This window comes from Dasypus novemcinctus, chromosome 3, assembly GCF_030445035.2.
Source record: "Dasypus novemcinctus isolate mDasNov1 chromosome 3, mDasNov1.1.hap2, whole genome shotgun sequence".
In the NCBI taxonomy this organism is placed as follows: domain Eukaryota; kingdom Metazoa; phylum Chordata; class Mammalia; order Cingulata; family Dasypodidae; genus Dasypus; species Dasypus novemcinctus.
Window position 1 is genome coordinate 34887317 of NC_080675.1, and position 10420 is coordinate 34897736.

A 10420-nucleotide genomic window follows, 5' to 3' on the forward strand; every position below is an offset into this window, starting at 1 on the left:
TTTTAAATGTATGTTAACACTACAAGATGTTAATATCAGACCAAAAAAAGATACACAATATAAAGAAAAAGCCACACATATTTGTAATATAATCTTTTAAATGTTATGATTCTAGAATACCTACTAAATCTTTACCAAATGGACTTGAGAAATTATCAGTTTGAGAAACTGAAAATACATTGTTTAAAGAGATTCTTCTAATCTATTAGTGCTAATATCTTTCTACCTTAATTCACCACATTGACATCATATTACCTTTTTTTATCATACTACTTTTTATTTTTCTATTTGCATTAATAATCATCAAAGATCCACCGCTCTTCATTCATCACAGACAAATACTTACCAGGTCTGGAATTCAATACCACTCTTTGCACAATCATCACTCTGAGCAAAGGTCTCACAAGGTTCCTATACAAAATAATACCTATAAATAGAAGGGAAAAAAATCACAAGAAGCTTTTGAAACATTCAATAATTTAAAAATAAACAGCACATTTGTGTTTCTGAATTTAGGACCCAAAAATATAGTCTCAGAGTTTGCCTCCTGGAGCAAATATATTAACACAGACTAAATCCTGTTAGAATAGTTGGCTAATAGGAACAAGTTTATTGAAGATTATATGGGACAAAATGTTCTCTGGCACATTCAAGCACATTCATTTTCATATCATCATGATCACACCTCCTACTATGTATGGCTTGATTAAAAGAAAAAAACATGATACATTCCTCCAGAGCTGGCCAATTCATCTAGTGCAAAATTAAAATGCCAGATACTTGTGGCAGTTTGAAATTTATGAATCTCAAAAAGAGAAAGAGTATGTCTGTAACTAATCTATTCTTCTGGGTATGACACCCTTTGATTATACTGGATTCAGTTGAGGGGCCCTTGATTAAATGACCTGTTATGGTTAGGGCTCTGATTCAACCACATCAGTAAGGCATGACTAAGGTTGAGTCCCTGCCCCATTAGTAGGCAGGTATAAATGGACACCAAGAAGATGCCAGAGTTTATCCTAAGGATGTGATTAATGGTGGGGCTTTATGTCACACATTATCAGTTTAACCTGCAGAGAAACTGGGAACTAAAAAGACACATGGTGGTCAACCATCCATACCTGAAGAAGCATCAGTAAAAACTCTGGATACCAAGGTTCAGGTGACCTTCCATGGTTGGCAACGCTCTGTGCATATTGTCATACATAGTTCCTGCAGGGAGTTAGTACTGCCCACAACTCCAATGGGAGGAAGCTAACTGGAATCTCCATGCATGGCTCTCTCCTGGACTTCCCATGCATCTTGTACCTTGGCTGATTTTAATCTGTATCCTTTCACTTTTAAAAAGTAAGGGTGATCTTGGGGATTGTCCCCAAACATTGTGAATACACACACACACAAAGCAATGCCCAACTTTCCAGCAAGTACCCTGCTCCTAAGAACTAAAAGTGTGATGTTAGTGACATTCAGTAAGACAGAATGAGGAACATAGAAATAAGTCCTATTTTATTTCTTACTTTTGGTAATATATATTTATAATCTTACTGGTTGTGACAGAAATGGCTAATTGCCCCCAATAACCATTCCTCTCCTTCTGGACACAATGCTGCCTGGCTAAAACACTGCGTTTCCCAGCTTCCACTTGAAGCAAATCCTAGGCATCGTCCCATCTCACCCAAACTTCTTCAGCTCTGCATTTCTGATGATTTAAAACATAATTACTATGCCATTATTACACCTAACAGAATTACTAGTACAGGTATTTTCTTAATCATCTAATACCTATGCATAATGAAACTGCCTCATTGTCTCAAAGATGTCTTTTTACAGTAGGTTCATTGAACTAGAAAGAGGTGATTCTAAAACTTAGCAGGTAAGATCTTAGACTCTGAGTCCCTTCTCTCAGCCTGTTTCTTGAATGTTCCTAAACTCCAGGAACTGAGCTGCTTTATATGCATTACCACATTTAACCCTTCTCCCAATCAACCCTAAGCAGTTGATACTGTCATCACCCCCATTTTATAAATGAGGAAAGGGAGTCCCAGAGAGACTGAATAACTTAACCAAAGTCGCACAACCACTCAGAATGACACCAGAAACCATGCTCCTAAGCACAACACATACCACCTCCATAACACCATCTGCCTAACAATTTTTTTAACATTAAAATTTTATTCACTGAAAAGATATTGTTAATACAATGAAAATACAAACCACATACTTGGATAAACTATTTGCAAAATACGTATCTAAAAAAGTTCTTGTATCTAAATATGCAAAAAATAATCATAAAAATCTACAAGAAGAAATCAGCTCAATTAAAAAGTAATAATGGTAACACAAATCGAATTGGCAATTATTATAATTAAATTGCACACTTAAAAATAGTTAAAATTGACTTTTCTGTTTTTATATTACAACAATAAAATTTTCCAAAGAGTATAAAAGCTTCAGTAGGACCACCTCAAAAGAAAATATACTAGTGGATAATAAGTATACACAAAGATACTCAATATTATTTATCATTGTGGAAATGCAAATTAAACCCAAATGAGGGATTACTACATACCTATTCAAATGGCTAAAATCCAAAAAGGAGAGAACACTGCTAATGACGAACAACAGGAACTCTCGTTTGATGCTGGCAGGAAAACAAGATGGTACAGTCACTTAGGTAGACAGCTTGACATTTCTTTGAAAGCTAAATAAGGTATCACCTTATGTAGCAGTTTGATATTATTAATTCCAAAAAGAAATATTGGATTATGTTTGTAAACTGATCTTTTCCTCTGGGCATCTTAGATTATTTTGGATTCCTAGGTTTACTTGATTAAGTAATTATGTAAACCTCTTGTGCCAGTATGGCATTGAGTCCCCACCCTTTGGTAAGTGGGGCTCATAGATAAAAGGCATGGCAAAGGACAGAATTAAGGGTTTTTGATGTTGGAGTTTGATGCTGAAGCCTTAAGCTAGAGCCCTAGAAAAAGAAATCATAAGCCTGGAAAGAAGCAAGCCCTGGAAAGAGAGGAACTCAGAAAGTCTGAACTCTCACAGACGTCGGCAGCCATCTTGCTCCAACACACGGAAACAGACTTTGGTGAGGGAAGTAACTTATGCTTTATGGCCTGGTATCTATAAGCTCCTACCCCAAATAAATATCCTTTATAAAAACCAACCAATTTCTGGTATTTTGCATCAGCACCCCTTTGGCTGACTAATACACCACACAATCCAGTAACGATACTCCTAGATATTTAGCCAGCTGGCTTGAAAACTTATTCACACAAAAAACAGCATTCAAATATTTACAGAAACATTAGTCATAATGGTGAAAAACTTAAGGAATCATGATACCATTCAATAGGGAAAAAAACAACCAAACTGTGGTACATCAATGCACTGGGATACTATTCAGTGATGAAAATGAATGAGATAGTAGTCAAGCAAATGTATGAATGAATCTTAAATGCATATTGCCATATGAAAGAAGCCATACAGAATGGTTCGAACAATATGACATTCGGGAAGGCAAATTTTAGATACTATAAAGGCATAATTCATTTTACTGCACTTTGTGTTTTTAAAAAAATTGAAGCTATGTGGTAAATATAGACTGTTTCAAACAAATCTATTGGTGCCATTTTTCCAACAGCGTATGCTTGCTTCATGTCTCTGTCGTATTTTGGTAATTCTTGCAATATTTCAAACTTTTTCATTATTATATTTGTTACGGTGATCTGTTATCTTTGATGTTACAGTTGTATTATTTTGGGCTCCATGAACTGTGCTGATATGATAGTGAATTTAACTGATAAATGTTGCTTGTGTTCTGACTACTCCAGCAACTGGCCTTTCCCATCTCTCTCCCTTTCTCTATTCCCTGAAATACAACGATATCGAAATTAGGTCAATTAATCTTACTTTTGCCACCAAGTGTTCAAGTGAAAGGAAGAGTCCTGCATCTCTTCCTTTAAATCAAAAACCAGAAAGACTGGGAGCAGATGTGGCTCAAGCAGGTAAGCCCCTGCTTCCTACTGGGAAGTCCTTGGTTTGGTTCCCAGTGCCTCCTAAAAACAAAAAAACCAACTCAGTGGAGACGATGTAGTTCAATGATTGAGTGCTAGCTAGTTTCCCACATACAAGGGTCTGGGGTTAAATCCTCCAAAAACAAAACAAAACAAAAAAAGCTAGAAAGATTAAGCTTAGTGAGGAAGGCATATTGAAAGCTGAGATAAGACAAAACCTAGGCCACTTGTGCCAAACAGCCAAGTTGTGAATGCAAAGGAAGCATTCCTCAAATAAATTAAAAGTGCTACTCTAGAGAACATAAATGATAAGAAAGTGAAAAAGCTTGATTGCTGGTAGGGAGGTTTTGGTGGTTTGGACAGGAGATCAAACCAGCCACAGCCACAGCATTCCCTTAAGTAAACCTGATCCAGAGCAAGCCCTAATTCTATTCAATTCAGTAAAGGCTGAGAGAGGTGAGAAGGCAGCAGAAGAAAAATCTCAAACTAGCAGAAGTTGTTTCATGAGGTTTAAGGAAAGAAGCTGTTTCCATTACATGAAAGGAGAAACCAAAAGTACTGATGTAGAAGTTATATATAACATAAAAGTAAGAAGGAAAAAGTGCTAATGAAGAAGCTACACCACGTTATCCAGAAGATCTACTATATTTGATGAAGGTGGGTACACTAAACAACAGATTTTCAATGTTTATAAAGCAGCCTTTTATTTGGAAGAATATGCCATTCAGGACTGTCATTGTAGTCACTGAGCAATAATCTTTTCTGAGCAGTAGTTCTCAACAGAAGGCTTAAACTAGTCAGTAAACTGTGTTTTAAACAGATACTCTGGGGTGGGGGCGGTGGGGGTGAATGGGGACCTCATATTTTTTTAATGTAATATTTTTTCTTAAATGAATAAATAAAATAAAAATAAACAGATACTCTCTCATCCAGGCTTTTTTGTTCCATTTATAAGGCACAAGTGGAGTAGATTTAGCATAATTCTTAAGGGTCTAAGATTCTGATAATGGTAAATGAGCACTAGCTTCCAATTAAAGTCACCAGCTGCATTAGACGCTAACAAGAGAGTCAGCCTGTTACTTAAAGATTTGAAGCTAGGCAATGACTTCTCTCTAATCACAAAAGTTCTGGTGGGAGTGGATATCCTCTTGTTATGGAACCCATGCTTGGTGTCTGTGGTAAAGGACTGGGCATGTGGGTAGTAACAAAATGAAAAAGTAGGCTAATTCTCCTTATAGGAGAAAAAGGGCCTCTTCCTTCACTGGTGTAATTACATCAGGGTCAGTCTGCAGAGGATATTTTATTCAACATCTTGGATTATTCCCTTGGACAAAGGTGAAATCCGTCACAGAGGAGGGGAAGATATGAATCTCAGAATTTCATTCTGTTCTGCTCAGTTTTTTTGTTTTTAGTTCAATGCCTTTGGTCTGTGTTTCTTGCTATTCAATGAGGAGTAGAAAATTTCTTTCAGAAGCAGAGGAATGGACACTGGAGACTTTCTTCCACTCAAGGGTGTTTATCCCTGACATAGGAAATATTTTCATGATGAATCCTTCACCTCTGTAGAGATTCAACTCCTCAAGGCAGCCAATTACACCTAGGTTACCAGAACATCACAGTTGTGTAAGCAGACACCGGTGGAACAAAGGTTGACTGCTGATAGATCCTGGACTCCGGCCATGTGTTAAGGCAAAATGGCAGCCAGTCTCTGGCAAAGTCACTGCCTTCCCCTCTAGGCTTTCTGCCCAAACTCAGCTGTGGACCATCAGGCATATGGCTCCTCTCTCTCCAGGCTATGTCTCTTCAGCTTAGAGCTGCTCCATTCCAGCCTCCAGCCTCTCTCTCAGCCTCTCAGGGTGTCACTGTCTTTCTACAGCTGCAGGCAATCATGGAGTCCTCTCTCACATGGCAGAGTGAAATGGCCTGCCTAACACTTTTTAATAAAACACTCTTCTACTGGACTCAGATGGGATCTCTTTTCATAAGACTTTCATCCTACTTTACTGGAATTGTAGTTGGTGTTGGGGTTTAAGATATATTTAGGGGATTTGAATCTCTGGACTGACAATATGATAGCCAGGCCCTGAGCGTCAACAGACTCCAGCTCCTACAATCTGATTTATTGGACTTACCTCACTCAGCTAAGATGGAGTTGAAGAAGGACAACCACCACACCATGGAGCCTAGAGTGCCTACAACTGAAAGCAGGAGGATTGCATCCAGTATCCATGTGGAATCTGAGCCTCCTCCTGACATATAGGTGCAATGGACACAACCAATCCAAGGCCCACAGAGAAAAGGTGGCATTGGAGTGGGAAAAGTGGACATGGTCGCTGATGGATATGGGGAGTGGCAGGAAGAGATGAGATGTGGAGGTGCCTTTGGGACTTGGAGTTGCCCTGGATGGTGCTTCAGGGGCAATCACCGGACATTGTAAATCCTCCCAGGGCCTACTGGATGGAATGTGGGAGAGTATGGGCCATGATGTGGACCATTGACCATGAGGTGCAGAGATGCCCAGAGATGTACTTGCCAGGTGCAATGGATGTGTCATGATGAGGGGAGTGAGTGTTGCTGGGGAGGGAGTGGTGGGGTGGGGGTGGTGGGGTTGAATGGGACCTCTATATATATATATATATATATATATATATATATATATATATATATATTCTTTTTTAATGTAATATCTTTACAAAATCAATAAAAAAAACAAAAGAAAAAAAAACACTCTTCTATCTTTATTTTATCCAATTGTTCTGCCACAAATGACTGCTGAACACCTTGTTATACAAGGTATCCTCTAACTTTTTGGATTTCCTCCTACCTCTGCCCAAGTCTTGTATGCGAGGATTCCTACCTGGCTCTTTTCTTCCTCTCTGGCTTCACCTTCCTCCGTGGCTCTCACAGAGAAATTACTTTTAGAGGCTCTGCCCCTACGGATCAGAGTTTCCAGTTAGTATTCCCAGATTGTAAACGCCAAGAAAGACTTTGTTTGGTTCAAATATGTATCTCCACCCTTTATGCCAGAGCTCAATAAATATGTGTAAAATAAACAAACATCCCTGAGGTACCTTAAAAGCATTTGCCCAAATTGCTTACTCTCAATGTCTATCAAAAAATAAAAGACCCGCTTCTTCTCGAACATTTCCTTAGTGTTCTAGACTACAAGGGCAAAGTTCGGCATAGCTTCGGAGGAAGCCTGGAGGTCACCCCAAGTTCCTCCCTCACCCCGCCCACCGCCGGACCGACTCACCGACCCCCAGCCCTAACGCCGGCGACCGCCGCCGGCAGCCCCTGCACGTCACTTACCGTCGCGCAGCTCGAAGGAGGAAATTCTCGCGTGGTTTGCCGCCGAGGTGCTCCTTCCCTACCGCGGGGGGCACTACGAAAGCGGCCCACTGACCGCAGTACGCATGCGCAGATCTAGGCCTCTGCTGCTCCTCCCCACGTCACTCCGGAGACGGGATTTTAAATTTTAGGACAGTTGCCTGGGTTTCCGATTTTTCCGTGAGAGGCGGGGAAAGTGCGGAATTTTAAAGCATAGTTTCTTAGCTAGGGCAAAGTACATAAACAAATTAATCGGGATTGGTGCACTGTGGCCACCCAACTGAACTCTTGACCAGTGGGTTTACTTCTAGCAGTTCTTGAAGGAATTGTACCCTTATGGAATTCCCCCGAGGTTCGCTTTGGTAAAAACTGTGATAGAAATCTAAATGTCACAGGGAGGGACCGAGGCTCAGAGAGCTGATTTGATTAGACACCTCCCTTCCAGCTGGTTAGCGGCAGTGCTGAGATTAAAATCCTGTCTCTCCAGACTGCTGGCCGAGGGCCCTTCCTCAATGGGACTGAGCCTTTTTTTTTTCCCATAAAGAATTCCAAATTCCTCAAGTAGGGATTACCCAATGTAGTCAGGTTTCTCAATTTAATTATTTATTTATTATCAATTTAATTATTAATTGCCTCCATATATGCTAAGATGGGCTGAGCAAGGTTTATTCTTAGGACAGCTTTGGATACCCAGGAATTTCAAGTCCTAAAAAAGAACATTCTGAATTGGGCAGATAATAAGAATTGTTATTTACATTGTGTTCATGTCAGAGCTAGAGTTATTTCTTTGAATATTCTTTGTTCCCCTTTTTCTTTGTTCTCCTTCCGGGATTCTCTCCAATGCATATATTTGTACATTTGATGGTGTCCCAAGGGTTCCTCAGGCTCTGTTCACTTTTGTTCATTCTTTCCTCTGTCTCCTCAGACTGGATGATTTCAATTGTCTTACCTGAAGTTCTCTGATTCTTTCTTCTGCCAGCTCCAGTCTGCTATTAACCACATCTAGGGAATTTTTAATTTCTATTACTGTGGTCTTCAACTCTGTTTAGTTCCTTTTCATAATGCCTACCTCTCTATTGATATTCTCTTTAGGCTCACCGATAATTTTCCTTTACCTCTTTGAGCATATTTAGAACCATTTCTTAAAAGTCTTTGTCTCCTATGTCCTAGGTCTGGTTCTCACTGATGGTTTTTAATGCTTTGATCCTCTCCTTTGCCTGGGCCATAGCTTCCAGTTGCTTTGTATATTTTGTAATCTTTTGTAGGAACCTGAGCATTTTGATATTTTAATGTGTTATTACTGGAATTTAGACTCTTAAGTATCTAATCCTTAAGTTTGTATCCAGCTGAGGTTATGACAGAACTTTCCTTGAATGCTAGGAGTTAATTTTTAAAAAAAAGGAAGAAGAAGAAGAAAAGAAGGAAAAAACAAATAGCAACAACAAAACACTTCTCCCAGTCTTTGTAGATTGACTTGTGCAAGTGCTCTTTTTCAGTGCTTATCCATACAATGAGTTTATTTATTTCTTAAAATATTTATTTTATTTATTTATTTCTCCCCAGCTCTTCGTTATTTGCACTTGCTGTGTCTGTTCATCTTCCTTGTTTCTTTAGGAGGCACTAGGAACGGAACCTGGGACCTTCAGTGTGGGAGGGAGGCACCTAATTGCTTGAGACACCTCCATTCCTTGCTTTGTTGTGTCTCTCATTATGTTTTTCTTCCTGTGTCTCTTATTGCGTCATCTTGTTGCATCAATTTGCCATGCCTGCCCATAGAGTCAGCTCGCTGTCTTGCTTATCTTCTTTAGGAGGCAATGGGAACCTCCACTCCCTACTTTGTTGTATCTCTCATTAGGTTTTTCTTCTTGGGTCTCTTGTTGCATAAGCTTGCCACACCTGCCTGTCATGCCTGCTTGCTGTCTTCTTTAGAAGGCACCAGTAACCAAACCAGGGACCTCCTATGTGGTAGGCGAGAGCTCAACTGCTTGAGCCACATCCACTTCCCCATACAATGAGTTTAGATAATGGTATGTAGGACCCTCCCTGATCCTTTCTGTGCATGTGTCTTGCTGTGGGCATTCACAGGTGACCCTAGTAAGTGCCCCCTCTACCAGGATCCAAATATCTCCCCTTCCCTAGGAAACAGTTTCCACATCGTCCTGGGCACTGCACCATATATCCCACAGCCAGCAATCCCCTGCCCCAGGCAGTATGACTTCACTGCTATGTCACAACTTTCTTCTGTAGGAGAGCTTGGTGAGCCACCTTCTCAGTGAGTCCCTCAGGCCGCTACCAGACAAAATGGGCCCCACATACATACTACCAATATTTGTAGGTTATTCTGCTCCCACAGGAAAAAACTGGGAGCATAGGCCAGCTCCGTGCTGAGCAGATGAGGGGTGAGGGTGGGGGCCAGGCAGTGGGCCGCAAGATCTTACCACTTTTATTGACTTGGCCTATTACTGCAATCCTTAACTGTTTTCTGCAGCTTTGAGAAAGAGGTTTCTTACAGTTCTTGCTGGATATTCAAAGTTTCTGTGTGGGGAGAAAGCCCTGGAACATCTCACTCCACCATCTTGATGGGGGCAGGGCTGGCGCAGCCACTTTTGAAACCGTTTAGCAGGTTCTTAAAACGTTGAACATATAATTTGTGCAGAATTGGTAAAAAGGATGTGTGTTGATCTTTGCAAATGAATAGAAAAGGTGAAAGTACAACATTATGTTGTAACTAGCAATGCTATTACATGGGTATGACAGTGGTTGAAAGGTAAAGTCTAAGGTCATGTAAATTACTAAAAGGAAAGCTAAAAAACATAACATGGGGCTGTATAGCATAGTAAAACCTCCTATGAAATATGAATATGGGTAATATTGCACATTTGAGACTGTTTTCCTTTGAAACTGAACAAATGCATGTTAATAGTAATATCAGACAAAAAAAACCACATTATGCTAAGTGAAAGAAAGCAGACATAATGTACTACGTATTATATGATTCCATTTATATAAAATGTAAATATAAGTCAATTTATAAAGATGAAATTTGGAAGCGGATATGGCTCAAGCAA

General features: G+C 39.8%; 1 non-coding gene across 1 annotated transcript; it reads right to left on the minus strand.

The window, feature by feature from the left end:
• Window positions 1-377: 377 nt before the first annotated feature.
• On the minus strand, window positions 378-7498 carry LOC101447646 (uncharacterized). The gene is made up of 4 exons (XR_011648307.1): window positions 7335-7498; window positions 6883-6958; window positions 2570-2641; window positions 378-427 (listed from the first exon to the last, which is right to left on the minus strand). It is a non-coding gene; the product is annotated as an uncharacterized protein (transcript).
• Between the last annotated feature and the right edge of the window lie 2922 nt (window positions 7499-10420).